General features: G+C 41.1%; 1 protein-coding gene and 1 long non-coding RNA gene across 2 annotated transcripts in view; both read right to left on the bottom strand.

Moving 5' to 3' along the window:
* Window positions 1-24,173, bottom strand: part of B4GALT5 (beta-1,4-galactosyltransferase 5) — a 76,211-nt gene that overhangs the window by 48,338 nt on the left and 3,700 nt on the right. The gene's annotated exons all lie outside the window — the stretch shown is intronic.
* LOC145723649 (uncharacterized) lies at window positions 1,509-22,862 on the bottom strand. Its single transcript, XR_014148884.1, has 2 exons — window positions 16,089-22,862; window positions 1,509-15,873 (listed from the first exon to the last, which is right to left on the bottom strand). It is a non-coding gene; the product is annotated as an uncharacterized LOC145723649 (long non-coding RNA).

The raw sequence follows: 24,173 nt of genomic DNA, 5'->3' as shown, positions 1-24,173 counted from the left end.
TGGCCATCCAGAATGCTGTGGGCTGGCAAAGGTAGGGGAAAAAATGTTGGATGTGAGCCTGGATCCAAGCACGCACTGAACAATTAATTACCAGTCCCATTCCTTCATATCTGTTTGACTCCTAGCAGCCGCCTATCGTAAAGGTAATGTAAAAATATCATTTTACATTTTACAAAATAGAAATTAGAGACTCAGAAGAGACATGTCCAGACAACAGCTAGAAAGGCAGGAAAAAAACAGCTATTGTCCCAGAAATTGAGTATGATTCACACTAACATTTGGACCAACTTTTTTTGTTTCAGATTCACTTTGACAAGCTCTCAAAAACCTCCTGTCACAGACATTTCTGAATAGTTATTTTATTTTACTTTATTTATTTATTTGACAGAGAGAGACATGGCGAGAGAGGGAACACAAGCAGGGGGAGTGGGAGAGGGAGAAGCAGGCCCCCTGCGGAGCAGGGAGCCCGATGCGGGGCTCGATCCCAAGACCCTGGGATCATGACCCGAGCTGAAGGCGGACATTTAATGACTGAGCCACCCAGGCGCCCCTCGGGATAGTTTTTAAAGCCTCATTCTTTTTAAGGTACTCTTTTTTTTTTTTTTTTTTGAGAGAGAGAGGGGACGAGAGGGCGAGCAGTGAGAAGGGCAGAGGGAGAGAATCTTAAGCAGACTCAGGGCTGAGCACGGAGCCCGATGTGGTCCTCGATCTCAGAATCCTGAGATCATGACCTGAGCCGAAGGCTGACGCTTAATGACTGAGCCACCCAGGCGCCCCCACCCAGGCACTTCTAAAGCCTCATTTTTTAAGAGTAAGAAGAAAGCATCGTCTGAATCTAGGCGTTAGAGTAATTCGTGTGGAACGCTTGCTACAAGATATATGTGCAAAAAGAATGGCAGTGTTTGGGCGCTGCAGAGGATTTCTCCTCTTCACCGGTGCTGGGATGCTGCTCTGCCATCCCCTGACTCAGCACCTAAAAGGCACGATGGGAAGGGAGTACCATAAAAAAGCCATGTATTATTAACAAGAGCCTTGGCATCAAAGCAGAATGATTTGGAAAACAGGAAACTGTCTGCAGAGTAAGAAGAGTAGCAAGCAGCTTAAATCACTTTTGGCAGCGTCATACCATTCAGAGATGTCCACTCGAAGTCATTTCTCTTCGTAAGCAGGCTTTCTCTCTTTTAACCCTTAGGTTTAGCCCTAATTTGGCTCTCTTTATGTCCTTCCTACCTTAAAATTCCAAATGGTTATTTACATTCTCTGAGCAGATTTCTCTGTGTTCGTTTGCTCCTGTCAGCTTAAAGGCTGTACACGGGCCAGACCACAGTGAGAACAGACTGCAACGATATTGTTCTGCAGAAGCCCGAGGAGGTACCACACACGGGCGGCAACAGTCCCCGTCAGCGAGAAATCAGGAGTCTGTCCTCTCAACTCTAGGAATAGTGAACAAGTTTGACTTCAACTCCCCATTCACAGCAGGCAAGCAAATGGTGAATGAATCCATGTACTTTTTTTTTTTTTAAGTTATTTATTTATTTATTTGAGAGAGAATGAGAGACAGAGCATGAGAGGGAGGAGGGTCAGAGGGAGAAGCAGACTCCCTGCTGAGCAGGGAGCCCGATGCAGGACTCGATCCCGGGACTCCAGGATTATGACCTGAGCCGAAGGCAGTCGCTTAACCAACTGAGCCACCCAGGCGCCCTGAATCCATGTACTCTTAATACCACTTTAGCACCCCAGTATCTACCATCAAATGATCAGGCAAGAATGAAGCTGAAAAGCCATCCAAGGATGGAAGACAATGACCTGCGTAACGCAGAATTCATTCCACTTCTCTGGCATTATATCAGATTAGGAAAAATAATCCTGCCTCTTAGACCAGTGGTTCTCAAGCAGGGGTGATTTTGCTCCCCAGGGGACAGGCTGCAACACCTGGAGGCATTTTTGGTTGTCGCACATCAGGGAGAAGGGTACTACTGGATCTAGCGGGTAAAAGGCCAGGGATGCTGCTAGAATTCTGCGGTGTGCAGGACAGCCTCCAACAGCAAAGCGTTATCCAGCCCAAAATGTCACTAGTGCCGGGACTGAGAAAGTCTGCGTTTAACTTACGTTAAAACTTACTTTTAAGTTAACTGTTGATACTGTTACACAAAAAGCATAGTAGTAATGTACAAGTAACTTTATAATGGTGGTTCATTTTAGATTAATAAACAGATATTTCCTTCAATTCCCTTTGAACTAAACGTGTCTTCTTTAATAAATGCAGCATAAACTAATATCTTTTCTACAACATAAGGAACAAAACACATGAACAAGATTATACAAAGTAGCTTCTGCTTCTGACTATGACTGAGTAGCTTGCTGTCGATCAGGGATCCCTCAGAGAACAACTAGAAAAGCCAGATTAAAAAAAAAAAAAAAAAAGTATGACGTCTCTCGAGAGCTGCTGAGGCAACCAGGACTTCAGGGGACAGGATCCTGGAGAAGGGCGAACCCCTTAGAAGCGAGCCAGCTTACTGCAATGGGTTTATCATTCAGGGCACTTGCCAGTTACAGGTACCAAGAATAAGGCTGAGGGAGCAGGCAGTCTGGGCCAGGACTGGAGTCACTACTAAGAGGCAGAGAAACCAGCAGAACTTTGGCAATACCTCATCTGAAGAAACAAAAATAGAGATTTAATGGGCCAGAACCCTAATGAAAAGAATTGAACCAGTTTTCCCCTTAAGAGATTTGTAGAATCCCACCGCTGCAGAGGTTAGGAGGCTAAGACACCAAACAGAAAGCCTCTGAAGAGCAGAGTTCATCCATTCAGTGTGCTAAGGAGACAAAGACTGAAGTCCAGGACACACTGTGGTGAACATCTCAGGTTCTCAGAACTCCCACAGGGCTACGCCCTAAGAGTACAGGCAAACCAGAGGTCAATGGAGCCTTACCACAGCCACACCCTACCTTTGGTGGCTCACTCCCTGATAGGATGAATGGGGTCCCCACCCTATTTGCCTGGCAAATGGAGTGAGCCCACTCCAGAGAAGCATGAAATCATACAGGACCTCTTTAATTTTTTATACACAACATCCAGTTTTCAATCAAAATTACCAAGCATGCCAAGAGACAGGACCAAATGACTGAATATCAAAAGAAGAACCAGACAACAGGAAAAGAGCCACAGTAACACATTAATGTAACACATTAATACACTGTAATACATTAATATCACTGTGTACTAGCGAGTCGAAATTTGCTTCATTTCTAAGATGCACTGTGAAGAAACTCTACGAAAGTGTGCCTTTTAAAATCTGTGTTTACTGATTTAAAAAAAAAAAGAATAAAGATGAGGAGGAAATGGAGAATTTCATCATAAAATTGGAAACTATAAAAAAGTACCAAGTAAACACTGTAGAACTAAGAAATACAGTAACTGAAATTAAGAAGTTAACTGATGGGTTTAACACTGGATTAGATACAGCAAAAAAGGAGAATTAGTGAACTAGATGTCAGGGCAATACAAAATATCCAGATTGAAGTCTGGAGAGAAGAACAGAAGAACACAGATTTGTACTGAGCATTAGCCTTAGAAAGTGTCTTGGCAAACTGTGTTCACGTGTCCATTGGATACTGTATGTGGAAATGAACACTGGTGCTATACCTCTTTGACAATTATACAGGGTTAATGTTACTTGGTTATTTCTGGAACAGTAAAATAATCAGACAATAATCTTGGGACTCAGTGAGAAAGACACTGAGAGAGTCTTTTCCTTTTTTAAAAAGATTTATTTATTTGAGGGGGGGATGCACACGCAAGGAGTCGGGGGGGCAGAAAAAGAGGGGGGAGAGAGAAATTCAAGCAGACACTGAGCTGAGCTGCTGAGTGTGGGGCCCAACATGGGGCTCGATCTCATGACCCTGAGATCAGACCTGAGCTGAAACCAAGAGCTGGACGCTTAACTGACTGCGCCCCCCAGGTGCCTCGAGATTCTTAACATAGCAAAGATCAAGAATCCAACAATTCTTAGTTCTCTATCAGTCTCAAAGTTAAAATGATCAAGGCAGGTCAGATTCAAATGGCTCCATTTCTGCCCCATGGTGACAGAATCTTAGAGATACTAATTTACAACATTATGTAAACCATCATTTCATTATGAAAAATTTCAAACATACAACAAAGTTGAAAGAATTTTACCCATATACTCACCATCTTGATTCTATTCTTAACTTTCTTATCACAAATATATCCATCTAGCCATTCATCCATTCATCTTATTTTTTTCATGCATTTCCAAGTAAATTGCAGAGATCAGTAAACTGCTCTCTAAATACTTCAGCGTATCATTAGTAAGAGTTCAATATTTGCATAATTTTTCCCCTTTGGATATAAAGTTTCATAAAATGAAAGTGTGCATTTGCTGAGTTTTGATTATTGCACACCTGTGTAGCCCAAATCCCTGTATCAAGATATGAAACACACCATCACCTCTGACAGTTTCCTCAGCCTCTTTCCGGTCAATCCCAATGCTCACTTCCCCCTCCCAGAGCAAGTGTCATTTCTAACCCACTCATTTTCAGAAATGCGTTTTGAATAATCTTCAAGTCTATGGTGTGAGGAATCAATCTTAGAAAAGCAATGTTTAAAAAGACCATTTTAATTATAAAATATTAAATGAAAGCGCATTCCTAAAGTTAAAACATATATACAAAAAGTTGGGAAAAAGCGACATCTTTAAATTCCTATAGTTCCTTTAAATTCCACTTTAAGTGATATTAATCTAACAGTTAATTTGCTGCCAGTACCTTTTAATGTAATAATATTTAGCCCCAAAGGCAGCCCACTGCTTGGTATGCGCAACATATGAATCCTTTATTTAACAACTATTCTTGTTTGCTGAAATTCTATTTTTATTAATTCATGGAAGCATAAAATATTCTAGGAAGAATCCCTCAGCCACGGATTTCAATTTTATCCATAATTTACATTCCTTGAATACTTGGATTTCCCTCTCTGTGTATGACCAAACCGAATCTTTCTTGGCAAGAATGGATTGTTCTCTCTGCTGTGAACTATAGTTACCTCGCTTTATCTGGCAACCGGTTAATTTAACATTAAATTAGCAGGCTGCCTAAAGCTCTGGTCCTAGAATATTATTTAACAACAGATAAGAGCTCTAAGTGATCAAAACAGCGCTTGTTGAGTCAGGCAAAACTTCCTTGAGGATTAATTTATTATTTTAATTTCTGAGACTGCCTACAGATGGGGAAATATGAGTCATACTAAAACAAAGGTGCAGCACTATCAGCCTGACTTAGACATTACTACTATATAAAACATAGCAAAGAATGTGCTTCTATGGCATGATAAAGTCCACATTTTCACAGAGGACTGGAAACCTGACACTCTGCCTCTAGATTATACTTTAACATTTTAAGTTAATATATAAAACCATACATACAATATGAGCTCAATTATGTTTTTGAAAAAACACATACATACTAAAAAAAAAACAAAAAAACCCCCATAAAACCCAAAATGTTAATAGTAAATTATCTTTGGGTTACGAGAATTTATGCTGTCTTTATTTTCTTTATGCTTGGCTGTATTTTCCACATTTTATACTTTCAGTGTATTACTTTTATAATCCAAAATAAGTATTAACTACTGGGGAAAAAAACAAAACCCTAGCAGTAACTGACCTGTAATGATCCCCATCCCACTCTGATTATGGAGCTACAGTGCCCTTTGTACCTGTTTTATCCTTGCTGCTCACCCCAAAGATGCATATAACCTGGTTTTCACAACAGCAAAACACCCTTACATCCCACTTACCCCATGTCTGTAAGGACAGCAGACAGTACTTGGGGGGTGAACTGTTTTAAACCCAGGCCCCCACAATCATGCTTTCTCACTATCTTCAGTATATTCCTATCTGCCAAGTTTTTTTTTTTTAACTTATTCACTGTAGTCTGCATTATAAAAACAATAGGTATGTTGAGTGTGCTTTTTCTATTTATACACAAGCCTCTCTCTGCCTCACCCCCGACGACAACAACAACAACAAAAATCCTGGTATCATCATATCATTATCATCATCATCATCATCACCACCCAATGCCACCTCTATGAAAACCCTTGGTTTAACAACTAGACTGGGAATGAGCTCTAGTCTTGGTACTGCCCGGAAGTCTGAGTAAATCCTTCACCATCTCTAAAATTCCATTTCCCATCTGTAAAATACAGAGGTTGTTCCAGTAATCTTGAATATCCTCTCCCACTCTTTTATGTTGTAATTCTTTGGGCCTGTTCTATTCTGCATATGCAACCTAGTGCCTAAAACACATCTAAGATTATAATCTCCCAGAGGGCAGAGTATCAATCATAGTAGCAGCTAACATTTATTGAGTATGGTTACTGTTGCCAGGAACCTCGCTAAGCACTTCACTATGGGGTAGGAACTATTATCACCCCATGAGAGAGCTCAAGTAGGAACGGAATGGTTCAGTAATTTGCCCCAAGTCACAAAACCAGCAAACTGAGGAGCTGGGACATGAGCTCAGAAGGTGTGGCTCCACAGCCCAATGCAGTTTTTTATCTCCTATGTGCAGGCACATTCCCTTTGTCCTGAACAAAACAGCAAACACAGCATGTATATAACTTGGGTGTTTCTAAAGGTCTATAAGGCAGATGACTGACAGATAGATTGGAAGAGTAAAGAGAGAGAGAGAGAGAAAGCAAGCTAGCTAGCTTTCTACACCTCTGTTTCAAGGAGTCTAGGGATTGAGTACAAATATCCTTACTATTCTCATGGTTATACATCATTAAGAAACAAGCTTACTTTCCTCAGCCACTTTTCAAAAGCCTGGCTGACAGTATGTTTATTCTCAGAAACGATTAGCTCAGCTCCATGGTTAGAGAGCAGTGCAAATGAGGTTACGGTGCCAGTTCGACTCCAGGGCAGGCCTGCAGCTTTGCATAAAGAACAACTCTCTGCATAAGGAGCAGCCTGGGGGAAGCTCCCCAGTCCCACACGGCTGCCTCAGAGAAGCCTGACACCAGTCACAAGGGAGAGTTGTCGTGAAGGGGGGCAAAGGCACAAAACAATTCATCTCTGCACCTGGAAAGTAACTCAAAACCACATGATGGACACCCACTTTCAACACAACAATTAGCCACATCATTCCATTGACAGAGAAATGACAAGACTGAGACGGGCTGATAAACTGAGTCAACTCAAAGCTGCTCCTCCTTACAGAACATCAGACAGCTTAAATATACTTTATGAAAGACCTTATTAATATTCACATTAGCTTCCAAACAGAAGTTAGAAAAGTTTTGATCCTTGTACTTCAAAGTGCCCTTTCTGTATGAAGAGTGGAATTGTGCCCAGATCACAGGAGAAATGGGCTTATCCAGCCTCCACACCAACCACTCCTGTGGGCCCATTCCCGTTCCAGGAATACCTAAGTGGCACTGTTTCCAAACAGCCAATAGCATCTATTCTTCTTCCAACTCTAACTTTCGAGAGCTTATGCTTCCTCTTCCTAAATCAAAAGGAAACAAACACTGTGACTAAAAAACTCAGTATCAATCATCAAATTTACCATAATCACACAGAGGCAGCACAGACATAGTCAAGAGCACAGGCTCTAGAAAAAAAAACAGGCTTGGATTCAAATTATACCTCTAACCTCTTACAAGTCATGTGACCTTGAACAAATTTAACCCCTCCTAGCCTTGGTTTCCTCAGCCATAAAACACCCACATCTCACAGAGGTAGGGTGTTTTAATAGGATAATACATGCGAAACACCTACAGAAAAGGCTCAGCTAATGGAAGCAGCACCTGCTGCCACTGTCATGTTGGGACACAGGAAGGCCACCGAGCTAGAAGGGACAGACAGAAATGCAAACTACTGACCAAGACAGTCACTTCTGGAAAACAGCCTTTTTCAGACACTACAGTCCCTATCTATGCCAGAGGAAAGATTGAAGAAGGGGGGAAAAAAAACTCATCAGGATTATGTGGGTTAAATGTTTCACTTTGTCACCCTCTGGTCAGCTAAAAATGTGCAGCCTATAGGAAGAAATCAAGAATAGCCTGTCTATCGAGAGACACAGAAAATAACCTAAAAAGAATTTCAGACAGGTGTGGTGACTGTATTTTCAGAATTGCAAAACCAGGCAATTTCCCCCCCACCGAAATGTGAATTTACGTATCAGAAAGTTTTATATAGACTCTTTCCCCTTTTCCAAAACAATTCAGTCCTAAAGCCATTAGGTGGGGCCCAAGTGGGGTGCGGAGGACACCCATGCAGGCAGGTGGGCTGATGCAGGGTGTGGGAGCTTTAGTGGGATGAGGAGAGAGGAAAGCCCAGTAAAGGGAACTGAACTGTTTCGGGTGAAAAGGATGTCCAAACAGGGAGTGGGGATAAAGCAGCATGCTACATACAAGGGATTGATCAACTAAGTAAATATATTAAGAAAAATGGGAGCTAGGATTCTCACTGCCAGAGAAAGGAGTTACAAGTACAGAAAGGGAGAAAACTAGAATGAACCCTGAGGTGTTAGATTTAAATTACAGGTATGGATGTGAACTCCACAATTTCCCATTTATATACATGTAGAAATATAGATGTCAATGTGCGTGTATGTATACACATACATATATATTCCGTAGCTTTATACATCAAGGCAAGAAGCCTTAACACTCCCAACAGCAATGAGTACCCCCAGCACCTGGATCTTGGCTTCTAAACATGCATTCTCCACTAACAAGACTCAGAGTTCTTTGGAGAAATAGCTGATTCCAGGTCTGGGATAAGGAAGGCACAAAGTACCTAGAACATGTTCTTATGCCAGAAAGTAAAAAAGTGATTCTGAACTGAATTCTTTTTGATATAAAAGACATTACTGGGGCAACTGGCAGCACTCTGACGGGGGCTGAAGGATTAGATGACCATAAAGTATCAATGTTAATTTCTTAACTTTGATGGTTGGATGGTCCTTTGCTGGAATATCCTTGCTTGTTCAAAAACATAGTCTAGGATTTGGGGGTGATAGAAAATCATGTCACCAAACGATTCAAGAAGAAGTCGATGTACTATATAATTGCACCTTTTCCGTAAGTTTGTGATTTCAGAACTTTTAAAAAATCATTTTTAAATAGTCTCACACATGTATCCAAATTAGATCACATTTTGTCTTTTTTTTTTTTTTTTTTAAGATTTTATTTATTTATTTGACAGAGAGAGGCAGCGAGAGAGGGAACACAAGCAGGGGGAGTGGGAGAGGGAGAAGCAGGCTTCCCGCTGAGCAGGGAGCCTGATGCGGGGCTCGATCCCAGGACCCTGGGATCATGACCTGAGCCGAAGGCAGACGCTTAACGACTGAGCCACCCAGGCGCCCCCACATTTTGTCTTATAGACAGTTCTGCTATGATGCTTATTTTGAAAATGCACATTTGTTCCAAGACAATTGATATATTTGACAACAATGAACAAAACTAGAATTTCACATTTGCTTATGTGCAATTTCACCCATAAGGAACACCCAGAAAACTACACCCAGCTGAGCACACACACGTACATACCCCAAACATCTACCAGCTACCTCACTTCACTGAGCAGGTGTGTCCTATACACGTCTGACGTGACATTTGGCACTGTATCAGACAATCCTCCTTCCACCACCATGTAATAACTCCCGGGTGCTGTCCCGATGCCCACACCCATGAGCAAACTTCTGGTATTTTCAAAGTAAAGTGCCCTATTTATGGTTTTTCCTAACCATTTAATAGGTGTAAACCTGTGCTCTGTTTTCATTAGTTTCCTTTTTCATTAGGTTCCTGTGTTTTTTTAAATGAGTCACTAATAAAGCTCTTAAGCATTATGTACCTAAACTCACTTTTTCCATAAGTTCTATGGCTTTTATTCAACAATTTTGTGGAGCATGGTGATTTTTAGGAATGTTTAAGTCATGTTATAACAGAACTAACTGTATTTAATATAACCACCTTTACAGAGAATAACGTGCATGACATACATGGTGTCCCTATTCTGTACGTATTAGGTACAGAAAAGAGGTGGAAAAAGAAAATGTGACATTTAGTTGCAACCTAAATTTCCAGCAACTCAGAAGCAAAGGAATATCCTGAATTTTCACTCTGTCTAATGGTTCCAGCTGGGATCTTCCAAAGGACTAGAAAAGCCCAGAAAGCCCAGAGCAGGCCACACAAATTAACTACATCGTTAATTCCTTTAACTACAGATTTAGAGGGCATACAGTGTCACACAGCTACATTTGAAAACACCAGGGAAACGATGACAGCGAGGTGTGCGTTTAATGTGGCCAGGGGAGCCCAACCGACCCTCTCTGTTTTGATCTGCTCTGACTTACCTTTGAGTAACTTCTCCGTCATTCAAAGTTTAGTTACTTCTGACAAACTAGAGAAAAAATACCAGACTGGAGAAAAATAACCACTAAGTACAACAAGATTTCTGAGAAAGCCTTTATTTCTACTTTGCTGAATCCAATCAAAGGAGGAACTAGATCAAATATTACACTTTCACATTAAATTAGCCACACTGGTGTACGATTTCATGAAATTTTAAATTCTTCCACTTAATTTTACTAATAAGCTTTAGAAATGAGATTAAATCAACTTGACACCAAAGGGGCTACAATTTCCTATCAGGTTTTTTGCATATCAGTAAAAACAGCAAGTATGTTTTCTTTATAATTTTCTTTCCAGAATTCCCTTGCCAGAAATAATCTTCTAGCAAGCCATTATGTTTAGTTATAGTGAGGGAAACACAGAACTAACCAGGAAAAGATGTTACGGCAGAGAAACTGCAAAAGATTATTTCAGCACAAAACGGCATTGACTAAATCGCTACCACTCTTCTAAAATCAACTCTCTCAGACTAACAATTCCTAAGGTGCAAAATTTTCAAATACCTGAGTGTGTATAAAGATGAGAAGGAAACCAAGAAATGAAAACACTTGTGATGAAAATGTGATTATGAATAAATTATTATAATTTTATCATTGTTGAAGTTGATTTAATAGTTTACCAATATTGTTCAACAGGAGTGGTAACATTTGTGAGTTTCTAATTAAACATGATTCATTCCGGAATGTTTCTGATGACACAAACTTTTTAATCTACTGGTAAGTTTAATCAGATATCACAATGGAAAGAGTCAGTTTTTCACACATACAATCAACCCAAAATTATAGCCTCAATCTATGCAGACTGTTTTACTATTTTAATTATTGAACTATAAAATTAACCGAATAATACTAAAATTAAATCAGTGGTGGTAATGTTTAATTTGTGGATCCTGGGGAATGTTACTAAACACAAACCACAAAACCTATGCCAAAACAAGTCATAAAAGAGGTATTTTTTTCCACTTTCCTTTGCGAGATTTGTATTTGGCTTTGGTCAAAGCTGACATAAATAGCTACAGAAATTAGCAATATATTCCCAGGAAAAAAGGCCATGGAAACCAAAAGAACACAGGTGGTACACACTGGCAGTAACGGTCTGCTCCCAAGGGCCCCCCAAGGCTTCAGCATCCTTAGCCATAGCACCTGCTCCTCAAGCTCAGCGGAACCTGCCAGGTAATGCCACAGCATGGAAAGATTTATCCTTTGCAAACATGCTGACCCTTGTTCTTCTAGCTCTAAATTCTGAGGGTTCAAATGAAGAATGGGGTAATGGAAAAAATTAAATCCTCCAGAAACTTCGCTGCAATCAACTGCTTCAGCCCTGGTCTACTAGACACCCGTTCAGGGGAGCTGGTAACCCTAGCAAGGAAGTTTCTTGATTTCCCTTCCTGTCTCTACTCCAACTGAGCACTGTGATCAAGAGGCTGGGGAAGGAGGAGGGGACAGTGATCTGGTGAATACCTAACTAGTACCAAGACTTGCAAACATGTGATGATCTCTCTCCTTTATTGTTGCAATAATCCTGCATTTATATACTGCATTTACATATTAAGAAACACACTCATTTAGGTAACTGGATCAGCAAGACATCTGACCAAAAATGAAATCAAAAGCTTTAGGGGCGCCTGGGTGGCTCAGTCGTTAAGCGTCTGCCTTCAGCTCAGGTCATGATCTCAGGGTCCTGGGAGCGAGCCCTGCATAGGGCTCCCTGCTCAGCGGGAAGCCTGCTTCTCCCTCTCCCACTCCCCCTGCTTGTGTTCCTTCTCTCACTGTGTCTCTCTCTGTCAAATAAATAAAATCTTTAAAAATAAAATAAAATAAGCCTATTCTTATGTTTTGTTTGGTTTTTTTGTGGGGTTTTTTCTTTTGGAAGGGGGAGTCTTTGGGCCCTTTTACCTTCATATTCTTCATAAATACCAAGGTCACGTCAAAAAATTACCTTTGTTCATGGGGATCGACTATACTATTCACTCTGCTTTTGTATAGGTTTGAAATTTTCTGTTAATAAAATTAAAAAATTAAGGAAAAAAATGATCTCAAAACATAAAGCCAACCAAAAAACATAGCTCTTACCTGAAGTTAATTGCCAATGGAGTTCAAATAAATCCAAATCTTCTAATTCACACAAATCCTAAGATTTCTCAATACTTAAAACCAGAATGAAAAAGCCAGACAAACCAAGTCAACGATGAAACAGACAATCAAGCCAACAGCAAAACATTTCACTTCCCCCTCACATACATTCTCTCTCTCTCTCACACACACACACACAGCACAATGGAGAATTCTAGCTGTCCCTTCCAGACGGAGCAACTGATGGGTGTTGGCCTAGCACCAATCAGCTCAAGCTTTTATTGAAAACATAATCTTAGTGATAGAGGCAGGATCATTTCCACCTTGCATCCAGTATCATGAAGCACAAGAGACTAGTTATTTATGAACAGGCTTACTTTCCATTCCATCCACACGGACTTTCCGATTTCAGAACGTGTTTTATCTTCATCTCTTCCTGGATGAAGTAAAATATAAAACAACTTCTCATGTCCTAGGCAAAAACTCTCTCTCAAAGATTGGCAAGCATACGCACAACATAAAGGTGTAACTTTTATAAATTTGAAAACACCAAAGCCATTAACCTAAATACTTTTCTAATTAAAAATCAGAAACAATGCTCCTAGCAATATACAAGAATTACTGTAGTTGCCCCATCCTAAATCAGGACTGATTGTTTTCCTACGTTTGTCCTTCTTTTCATCTGAATACCAAGTTTAGCTACAAGACAAACCATTAATAAATTTATCTGTGACATCCAATTCCAAAGCATTATCATACACATAGTATGTACAATACCAAAGAATTAGAAGGGTTAAAATCCTTGTTGAATACAAAACGGGCAAAACCTAAAAACTCCTACTTGTCATCTGCCTGCAAACCAGGCCCCCACATAACCAAACATTTGACTGCACTGGGCATAATTAATCTAAAACTATGCTATGAATCATATTTTCAATTATACTGAACATATTTACAAATCCATTGTGCTTTTATATGATCCTTTTAGTTCCTCACCTTGAAATCTTAATGATTAGCACAGCAACCTTTAACATACCCAAAGGAGCAGGCTGAGCAGGGAACTGGCTAACTGTACTTTTCAGCACCTCAGATCGATTATCCACCTCTACTTCACTTCCCTGACTTAAATAAATATTGACTGAGCACCTACTGTGTGCCAAAACAGTGTTCTAGGCAGGAATACAACAATGATCAAGAAAGGTAAGTCCCACCCATTTAACACTGAATTAGCGGTCTGAGGATGGGCAGGAGTATAGGAGTCAGTAAGGAAAAGGAAAAAGCCTAGTCCATCCTGGAGGGATAGGAGAGAAGTGGCATAAAATGAGGCTGGAGAGGGAGACAGAAGCCAGATCACGAAAGGCCTTTCAAGCTACAACAAGGAGTCTGAACTCTATCCCAAGAGTAATGAAAGTCACTGAAGGGTCAGAGACAAATTCATCATGTCTGACAAATGCCTCCTGAGCACCTACTCAGTGCCAAACTTGTATTCTAAAACGAATACTCTTCAAGGTAGAAGGGAAGAGGCCTTGGCATGTAAATGCGTGCCTCCTCCATTGGTCCAGGGAGCACTGGTGTTATAAAGAAACTTCAGGTCACTGCTTACCACCATCACCATGACTCCACTTGGGAGATAAACAGCAGACACACTGCTTGTAAATATGACCACCACCAAAAACAGGCACAACCAATGAGCCAACGGGGCAGGAAACTAAATGTGTTTTCAAGAATTTCTTAAAAGCTTTTTTGCTGTCTTAAATATCCACAGTTAAATTATATTCACTATTATTTCTAGCAATTAAGGAATGTTAACACCAACTGAACAGCAGTTGAACTGATTGAACTGACCTTCAATTAAACACACCCAACCAGGAGTATAAAATCACTCAAAACTGAAAACTTCTTACTACGGGAAGCTGTACTTCCTAGCTGAATACTTAAAATGTAACAGAGCTGTGGTGTCTGCTTCATTCATCACTGAACCCCCAACCCAGCACACTGTAAGGGTGTAATGCATAGAGATTAAATTAATGAAGTTCACTCTAATAGCCAAAATCAGGCAAATGAAAATCCAAGTTTATGTATTTTTTCTTTTATCACAGGCCTCAAAACATAAACATTTTCTTTTTTTTTTTTTAAGATTTTATTTATTTATTTGACAGAGAGAGACACAGCGAGAGAGGGAACACAAGCAGGGGGAGGGGGCGAGGGAGAAGCAGGCTCCCCGCAGAGCAGGGAGCCCGATGCAGGACTCGATCCCAGGACCCTGGGATCATGACCTGAGCCGAAGGCAGTCGCTTAACCGACTGAGCCACCCAGGCGCCCAAAACATAAACATTTTCTAAGCACCCACCTGTCTTTAATCACTACCATTATCACTCACATTTAGATCAATACATTTGCAATTCAGCTGGTACCCAGGACAAAAAAATACAACTGCTGTATTTTACCTTGAGGTCTAGGAGCTCAGCAGGTTTTACCAATTAGATTTTTCTATACTCCTCATCTTCAGCACTCCGTTCATTTTCTGATAATGTTATTTATGAAGGAAACAGGCGGGAAAAATCCTGTGTGTGCATCGCACACTTCCCAGTCATGCAGGGACAGGTGGCAGGTGGAGGTAAGGAACGGTGAGCCCGCCTCCACCTGCCACCCTTTGCTTGTGCCATTGACGGGGAGGCGTGGGGAACCAGAACGCTCTGGTGAATAAGGAATTACCAATTTTCACCGAATCAGAAGACAGAAAACAAACAAAACCCCACACCTGATACCAAACTGAAAGTCATGCCTCCATGTCTTGACTCTAAATAACAAAATACAAAAGGTGCTGGTTAGGGGCGCCTGGGTGGCTCAGTTGGTTGGGCAACTGCCTTCGGCTCAGGTCATGATTCTGGAGTCCCAGGATCGAGTCCCACATCGGGCTCCCTGCTCAGCGGGGGGTCTGCTTCTCCCTCTGACCCTTCCCCTCTCATGCTCTCTGTCTCCCATTCTCTCTCTCAGATAAATAAATAAAATCTTTAAAAATAAAAAAAGGTGCTGGTTAATGGAGATCTGGGGTCAAAAAAATGCCAAGTAAAACTTACTTTTCCCTATCTTAAAAGTCATCAGCCCCTTTCATTTCTGTATGGAAAGTAAGGAGTCCAGTGTTTCATTAACTATGTTCACCAATCTATAATATTTTCCAAATTGCTCTTCTATAGCATGTGTTTAATCAGTAGACTGGATCGCCCCCAACACCAAAAATTTGGTGTCTCAACATCTGGCCTTGCCTTACATGGACTTTCTGAGAACTGCAACTAGAAGCAGAAAACACTTAAGTTATATTTCAGTCCTATTAAACAAAATAATTAACAAACAGGGCGCCTGGGTGGCTCAGTTGGTTAAGCGACTGCTTTCGGCTCAGGTCATGATCCCACGGTCCTGGGATCGAGTCCCGCATCGGGCTCCCTGCTCTGCGGGGAGCCTGCTTCTCCCTCTCCCACTCCCCCTGCTTGTGTTCCCTCTCTCGCTGTGTCTCTCTCTGTCAAATAAATAAATAAAATCTTTAAAAAAATAATAATAATTAACAAACAAAAAACATCAAAGAAGATACGGACAGTCCCCCTTCCACCAGAAAGTCCTAGGACCCTTCTAAGACTTGAAATAGTTAAAACAATCCACAGAGCATGTCAAGTGTGACAAAAAGAGTAACCATTTTAATGATTTTATTTGAGAGAGGGAGGGAGGGCAGGGGGAGACGCAGAGGGTAAGAATCTCAGGCAGACTCCACGCAGAGCCCAACTTGGGGCTCGATCTCACAACCCTGAGATCATGACCTGAGCCGAAAACAAGAGTAGGAGGCTTAACTGACAGAGCCACCCAGGCGTCCCACAGAGTAACCATTTTAAAGACAAAAAGTCAGAAATCAAGCAACCAGCATCAAACTTAAGGAGGTTAAGAGCAAGATAAACCAAAAACCCTTGACTCCTGCTTCCTCAATAATCAGATCAGTAACAGCTTGTGCAGGAAATGCCTTTCGGTAACTTAAAGCATTTAGAAGTGCCAATCAGACCTTCACGGGCAGAGGAAGTAATGGGCACGCGGTAGGGAGCAAAAGTTAAGTGATACTTAGAGAGTAGTACATTTTTAAAAATACAAACAAAAGAAAAAGAGATAACTTGAATCTCATTAAAATTAAAAACTTTTGCATATCAAAGGACACTATCAAGAGAGTGAGAAGACAACCCACAGAATGGGAGGAGATATTTGCAAACCGTACATCTGATAACGGTTTAATATTCAGAAACTACAGAGAGCTTCTCACAACTCACAACAGACGATCCAATTTAAAAAATGGGCAAAGGACCAGAACAGACATTTCTCCAAACAATATACACAAATGGCCAATAAACACATGAAAAGATGCTGATCATTTGTCATTAAGGAAATGCAAAGCAAAACCACAATGAGTCATCATTTCACACCTACTAAGATGCCTATGCTTTAAAAACAAAAACAAAGGGGTGCCTGGGTGGCTCAGTCAGTTAAGTGCCTGCCTTTGGCTCGGGTGATGATCCCAGGGTCCTGGGATCGAGCCCCACATCGGGCTCCCTGCTCAGCTGGAAGCCTGCTTCTCCCTCTCCCACCCCCCCTTTTTGTGTTCCCTCTCTCGCTGTCTCTCTCTGTCAAATAAAGAAAATCTTATTTATAAATAAATAAATAAATATATAAATAACAGAAACAACCCAAAAAATGGATAACAAGTGTTGGCCAGGATATGGGAAATTGGAACCCTCATCCACTGCTGGTAGGAATGTAAAATGGTGTGCAGTCACTGTGGAAAAGTCAGGTAGTTCCTCAAAAAATTAACTAGAATTACCATATTACCCAGCAATTCCAATCCTAAATATACACCCAAAAGAATTAAAAAGAGAGACTCAAACAGATACTCAAAAGTTAAGCTGAAGTTACTCACATACCCAAAAGGTGGAAACAATTCAAGTGCTCAACAACAGATGAATAAACAAAATGTGGTGGCAGACACATGCAATGGAATATTACGCAGCCATAAAAAGAATCAAGTTCTGATACATGCTATCACATGGATGAGCCTTGAAAACACTATGTGATGTGAAATAAGCTAGATACAAAAGAACAATATGATGATTCCACTTATGTGAAGCACCTAGAAAAGGCAAAGTCATATTGACAGAAATTAGATCAGATGGTAACAGGGGCTGAGGAAAGAGGGGAATGAGGAATTATGGCTTAATGGGAACAGAGTTTCTGCTTGGAGAGATGAAATTTTTAGAAACTGGTGATGGTTGCATAACATTGTGAATGTAATTAAAGCCACAGAATTACACATTTAAATTACCAAATACATAGCAAACATCATGTTATATGTATTTACCCAAAAGAAACAGCAAGGAAAACAACACTCCAAAGTAGTGTGGGGCAAAATGAATTCAGAATCACTTCAAAATCAGGATTAACAGAAGAAGCAATCCTTCCCGCAGAGTAAATGCAATCCCAACAATGAAGAGACTGGTTGACCCAGACAATAGTTATCTTCATTCGTTTCATTAAATGTTTAAGTGCGTACAATGTGCTGGGCCCTATCCTAGGTACGAGAAAATCACAATCCAGAAAACCTTCCTATCACTACTCTATCGGTTATGAGGATATGGATAAAGTGAGTTTTTCTTAATAAGTTAAAAGATTAAATATTTTTATTTAAAGTATATAGTTTCAAAAAAAATAAATAAAAAATAAAGTATATAGTTTCATAATAAGTACATCAAAAATCCTAAAGCCAGTCTACTACCATCTTTGGTCCATATGATTTAACTTCCTTAAGTTGCCAATTTGTCATTTTCTAAATTGGAATAAAGGATTTTTTTTTTTTTTAATACACAAACATGACCACAGCACAGCAATTAGGAAAATGCTATTTTCTGACCTTCACAAGACAATGGTCTACCAATCAGAAAATAAAGGGGCACCTGGGTGGCTCAGTCGGTTGGGCATCCGATTTTTGGTTTCAGCTCAGGTCATGATCTCAGGGTCATGGGGTGAAGCCCCTGCCATCAGGCTTGATGCTCAGCAGGGAGTAGGCTTGGGATTTTCTCTCTCTCTCTCCTTCTGCCCCTCCTCCCACGCATGCTTTCACTCTCTCTCAAATAAATAAAATATTTATACACACACACACACGCATACATCAAAAGCCTGAGTATAATTTAGGCATGGTGCCTAAATGCAGAACTCCTTAAAATGGGATAATTAGTAGTTTTACAAGGAAAAAAATACTCCTGTCTTCCCATCTTTCCAAGTGCGTGGTTGTTCAACAATGAGAACTGAGCAAAAGGTTTAAATGTCTATTAATCATACTTTTAGGACCACCTGGAGGGTGAAGAAAACAGTTCCCTCTTTATATCTACATGTTTTACATCTCTTTAATAAAAATAATAAACAGTCGTGCTCACTAGCATAGCCTAGATTAATTTAAGTTTCAATACACAACACTGAGCTTCCCTACAATCCTCGCCTGTCTGTACCTGACACTCCACAGCATTTTCATCACCATAATTAGGCCACAAATCACCTCAGAGAACTGTTCATAATTGATGACAGTAACTAAGGCAACTCAGAAACAATGACCAGGTTCCCTTCTAGTCGCTGCAAAGTACCTGGGTATCTGTAACCTGGGAAAGAGGAGAACACCACCTAGAGTCTAATAACTGCTTACTCAAACTAACGAAAGGAGGGGGGACAGGGGCACTGGAGAAGAGAGAGTACTTCAAATGATTCAGTGGGGCTCCCGTGCCTGGGAAAACACTGCATTCAGGGGATCAGCAGGAGGCATGAGTGTTCTTCAGGATAAAGCCACAATATAAAAAAGAATTTACTGGGTCAAAATGTAATACTCATTTTCACTTAACATCCAATTACCTAGAAGACAGAGGATGGGGCAGGAGCTGATGAGTCCAGGGCTCTCTCTCATGCTTAAAAGCCAAAGTGTGAAACTAGGGAAAGGACGGATTTAGCAGATTAAAACTTAAAAGGATTTCCCCAAGGACAGGAAAAAAAAAAAAAGAAAGAAAGAAAAGAAAAAAGGGGGGAGAAATGGTCTTAACATCCTGAAGATATTCCCATAAAATTCTTTTTAGTTTTTTTCCCTTGACCAAGACAACACAAATTTTTTTATCATAGTGATTTCAAACATATAGACTTCAGTGCAAAAATTCTTTTTAGGGCAAGTGTCGGAAAACAACAGACTGCACAGTGTGAACTTCATCAGCCCAAAGGGTGAAGCCGGGCCGTGTGTCGGTTCACACAAACACTTTGCCACTCCAGCCACGCCACAGAAGCCACGCTCAGGACTGCACCAAGGGGGGGACACCAAGTGAGGGGGAAATCTGTATTTTTTAAAAATGGGGGGCTTTTACTTGTCACAAGTTGTCATTCCTCCTTCCACTTCAAGGTTCAACCCACGCTTGCTTAGACTCATGTAACTTCAGATCTGAAAGGGACCCTAGAATCTGTACTATCATCCAGGTCCTCCGTTCAGATAGGAGAAAAACTGAGGTAACACTTCCTATCTAGTTATTGGTGGTAAAGTCGGACTGGAGCCTGCGGCCTCCCAGCTCCATGCCGCACCAGCATGAGACCAGACAGGACATCTCCCACTTACAAATAATCATTATAAACGTGGAGCTTGGTGTCAAGCTCTGTGTAAGCCCTTTTACATGTATACTCTACTTAATTCTCACAACAACCGTGTAGAAGATAGTATCTTCTACTTGGTAGGTAGGAAAATTGAAAATAATCTGCCCAAGGTACCTGGGGATGCCTCACTCAGTAGAGCAGGTGACTCTAAATCTCAGGGTGGTGAGTTCTAGCCCCACACTGGGTGCAGAGCCTACTTAAAAATAAATATCTTAAAAAAAATCTGCCCATTCAGTGGGTTGATTCAAACCTAGTTCTGGCTGATTTCAAAGCTATTATTCACTCCTACAGTCCTAAGTAAATATCTTAAAAAAAATCTGCCCATTCAGTGGGTTAATTCAAACCTAGTTCTGGCTGATTTCAAAGCTATTATTCACTCCTACAGTCCTTACCATGGCTCCAGGGTCCTACACGGCCTGAGCCCTCCCACCTTTCTGAATTCATCTCCTACCACTCTCTGGTCACTGAAAAAATCCAGTCAACCTTCACTCAAACTCATCCTTGCCTCTGGGCTTTTACATGTGCTGGGCGCCGCCCCCCCATCCCCACCCTGCCCCCCACTCCAAAACCTATAAGTGACTCACTCTACACCTTCAAGGCAAGTATCACCTCTTCAACAAGGCTTTCCCTAACCACTCAATCTAAAACACTCAGTCACTCCTACCACTATCTGAAATTGTCTTCTGTATTGGCTGTGCCCCCATTAGGATAAAAGCACCATAAGGGCAAAACAAAAACCTTTCACTGAAATAAAAGCCACCATGACGGTAGAAACGTTCTGCCTTATTCATTTCTAGAATGCTCAATACTGAGGAGGAGGCACTCAAAAGAACTACTGGCTGAATAAAGGAACGAATGCCTCTTGGGGCGCCTGGGTGGCTCAGTCGTTAAGCGTCTGCCTTCAGCTCAGGTCATGATCCCAGGGTCCTGGGATCGAGCCCCGCATCGGGCTCCCTGCTCAGCGGGAAGGCTGCCTCTCCCTCTCCCACTCTCCCTGCTTGTGTTCCCTCTCTCGCTGTGTCTCTCTCTGTCAAATAAATAAAATCTTAAAAAAAAAAAAAAGGGAACGAATGCCTCTGTCTGAACTCCCATCTCATTAAGAGCGAGTATCATATAATGTAGCAACTTACTACAAACTATCTTCTATTTTTCCCTAGTTGTTTCTTGTGATTAATCTTGTCTTTTCAACCATATTGGGTGTGCCTCAGGGATATCTTATCATTCTCAACTTTGGGAGAGTTAATGACTCAGCATGGGCTTAGACGATCATCTATAAAACGAAAGCAGCAGTCAGAAGTCTAGAATTCAAGGATCTCCCATAGCTGGTAACATGATAGGCGGACACTCAAATACTAATTATTGACCCATAGATCTCAAATTCATTTTCTCACAACTTTCTACAAAAAGACACTTACTGTGCAAAGGCAGGCACACGTTTACTTAGCAGTATTATTAGAAACCTAAAGAATAAGGACTCTTAGGCTAGTAGTGCAGGCCTGCCTCTCAAGACCTCTCCATTAACCTCTTTTAAGCCACACCCAATCTGTTTGCTTCTGATTATCCTTTATCTTGACCAGTGTTAACCTCATTTTCTCTATTTCTTTGACAGGTCTCAGTAGCATCACATTCCTTATTTCTTGCTTGCTCAAGTTCTGTTTGCTTTATATGGTTGTGTCCGACAGGTCTTCTGTGATCAAAAAAGCTGCAGAATTAGGGAAGTCTATAGCATTTTGGCTTCTACAGCTTTGGAATTTCTACTCTCCTGAAGAGTTCTAAAGAGTCATAGCAACAGAGACCCTTCTTCCTGGTAATTTAATATATGCTGCTCCCACTGGCGTGTCAGGCTGGGGGCGGGGGGAGGGCGGTGGGCAGGAATGGGGAGAAATGTCAGAATTTGAGCAGACTCAGGCGCCTGGTCATGATCTCAGGGTCCTGGGATCGAGTCCCGCATCGGGTTCCCTGCTCAGTGCAGAGCCTGCTTCTCCCTCTCCCTCTGCCATTCCCTCTGCTTGTGCTCTTCTGTCTATCTCTCTGTCAAATAAATAAATAAAATCTTTAAATAAATAAAAAAAAAAGAATTCGAGCAGACTCATTTACTGGCTACACTACTGATGGCCTGGAACAGTAACTGACATTGCTTCTAGACTGTCCAAGATTAGCGTATTTTCATCGTTAAAGACATTTCGACTCCAAACCCAGACCTTGTTTCCAACACAGCAAAATTCTTCAGGGAAGATGTAAAACATCACCGAAGTCCTGGTCAAAAGTGTGCTGTTTGGTTTTAAAACTTCAACCTGTTCCCTAATTATGGTTTCCTTCTAAGAATGACATGACTCAGAAAATATTTGGGTGAGTGAGTGCTCATGAGCATGTGGGAGGTGAGGATCTTTAATAGGATGACTTTTTTACCTTTTTACAATAAAGTAACACACATTCCACCGCATGTAGATCCTTCTACAAAAGCTCAAGAACTACGTGCACTGAGGCATTTAGAGGGCATTTTCATGTGAGGGGGGGAAAAAAAGAGGCCGTTCTCATACTAAGCTGGGGAATCTGAAATTTTCCTGTGGTTATTTGAAAAAGTTGCATTCGGGGGGCGCCTGGGTAGCTCAGTTGATTAAGTGCCTGCCTTCGGCTCAGGTCATGGTCCCAGGGTCCTGGGATCAAGCCCCGCATTAGGCTCCCTGCTCAGCGGGGAGTCTGCTTCTCCCTCTACTCCCCACTTGTGCTCTTTCTAGCTGTCTCTGTCTCTCTCGCTCTCTCTCAAATAAGTAAAATCTTTAAAAAAGAAAAGACAAGAAAAAGTTGCATTTGATTACATAAAACACACCTAAAATCTTAGGTCCGATATTTATACAGAATGAATGAATGATCAACTTTCTGAATGTAAAAACATCTCATTAAGAGTTTGGTTAAGGGGCACCTGGGTGGCTCAGTCGATTAAGCCTCTGCTCTGAGGATCGGAGCCCCACGTCAGGCTCCCTGCTCAGCAGAGAGCCTGCTTCTCCCTCTCCCTCTGCCCACCCCCCTCCTTGTGCATGCACACTCGTGCACACGCTCTCTCGCTCTATCTCAAATAAATAAAATCTTAAAAAAAAAAATAGTTTGGTTAAGATGCAGCTCTAGTTTTCCAAACAGCTTTGGATTTTTGCCAAGTATAAGAGAATCAAGTGACTTGCTCAAGGTCATTTGGTCAAATGAGGTGGGATTAGAATTACTGGTTCCTGCCTTCCAAAAGCCAGCCATAACTCAAACTTTTCTTGGAACTAAGCAGACCAAAAGGGAAAAATCGTTCCCCATTTCCTTTTCTCAATAATCAAAGGGCAAAAGAAAAATCAGTTTAAGTGGCAGAACTTCAGTTAATAAAGTTTCATCAATACATAGACTACTACCTCTAACCACGCACAGGCACCTCTCTCAAAATCGGTAACTGTTTTACCAATTTGCAAAGGTCAGTAACCTCTCTACAGTCTTCGCATCTGAGAGCACCCTAAACTTATTAAGATGTTTTCCAATCAGCACTTCGTATGTATATCCATAAACAGTTCACTTATCTTCTAAAAGACCTGGTCAGACTGGAATATGGATGTACTCTAAGCTGTTAGATTCCTTTTTTTTTTTTTTTAAGTTAAAGCATCATAAATAAGTTCAAAGTTTTCTTCAGAACTCTGAAAGGAATAGGGATATTTCACCAGAACAGGTAAAACAGTGATTAAGTGAGAATCAGTCAGGCTGTGGCTGGGAGAGAGCAAGAGAGAGGAGGCACGGATGCATCTTCATCAACACATCAGCTTCCTCTTCTATTTCAAATCCACCATCTCCATCACCGTTTCTTTCTTTTTGTTTTTCTCTTTTTTTGAAAGTGGGAGTGGAGCCCAATGCGGGGCTTGAACTCACCACCCTGAGCTCAAGCCCTGAACTGAGATCGAGTCGGACGCTTAACTGACTGAGCCACC

The sequence above is a fragment of the Leptonychotes weddellii genome, chromosome 10, assembly GCF_054177405.1.
Source record: "Leptonychotes weddellii isolate Sample4059 chromosome 10, ASM5417740v2, whole genome shotgun sequence".
Classification (NCBI taxonomy): Eukaryota; Metazoa; Chordata; class Mammalia; order Carnivora; family Phocidae; genus Leptonychotes; species Leptonychotes weddellii.
Note: the sequence above shows the minus strand (reverse complement) of the source record. Positions and strands in the feature narration are given on the sequence as shown.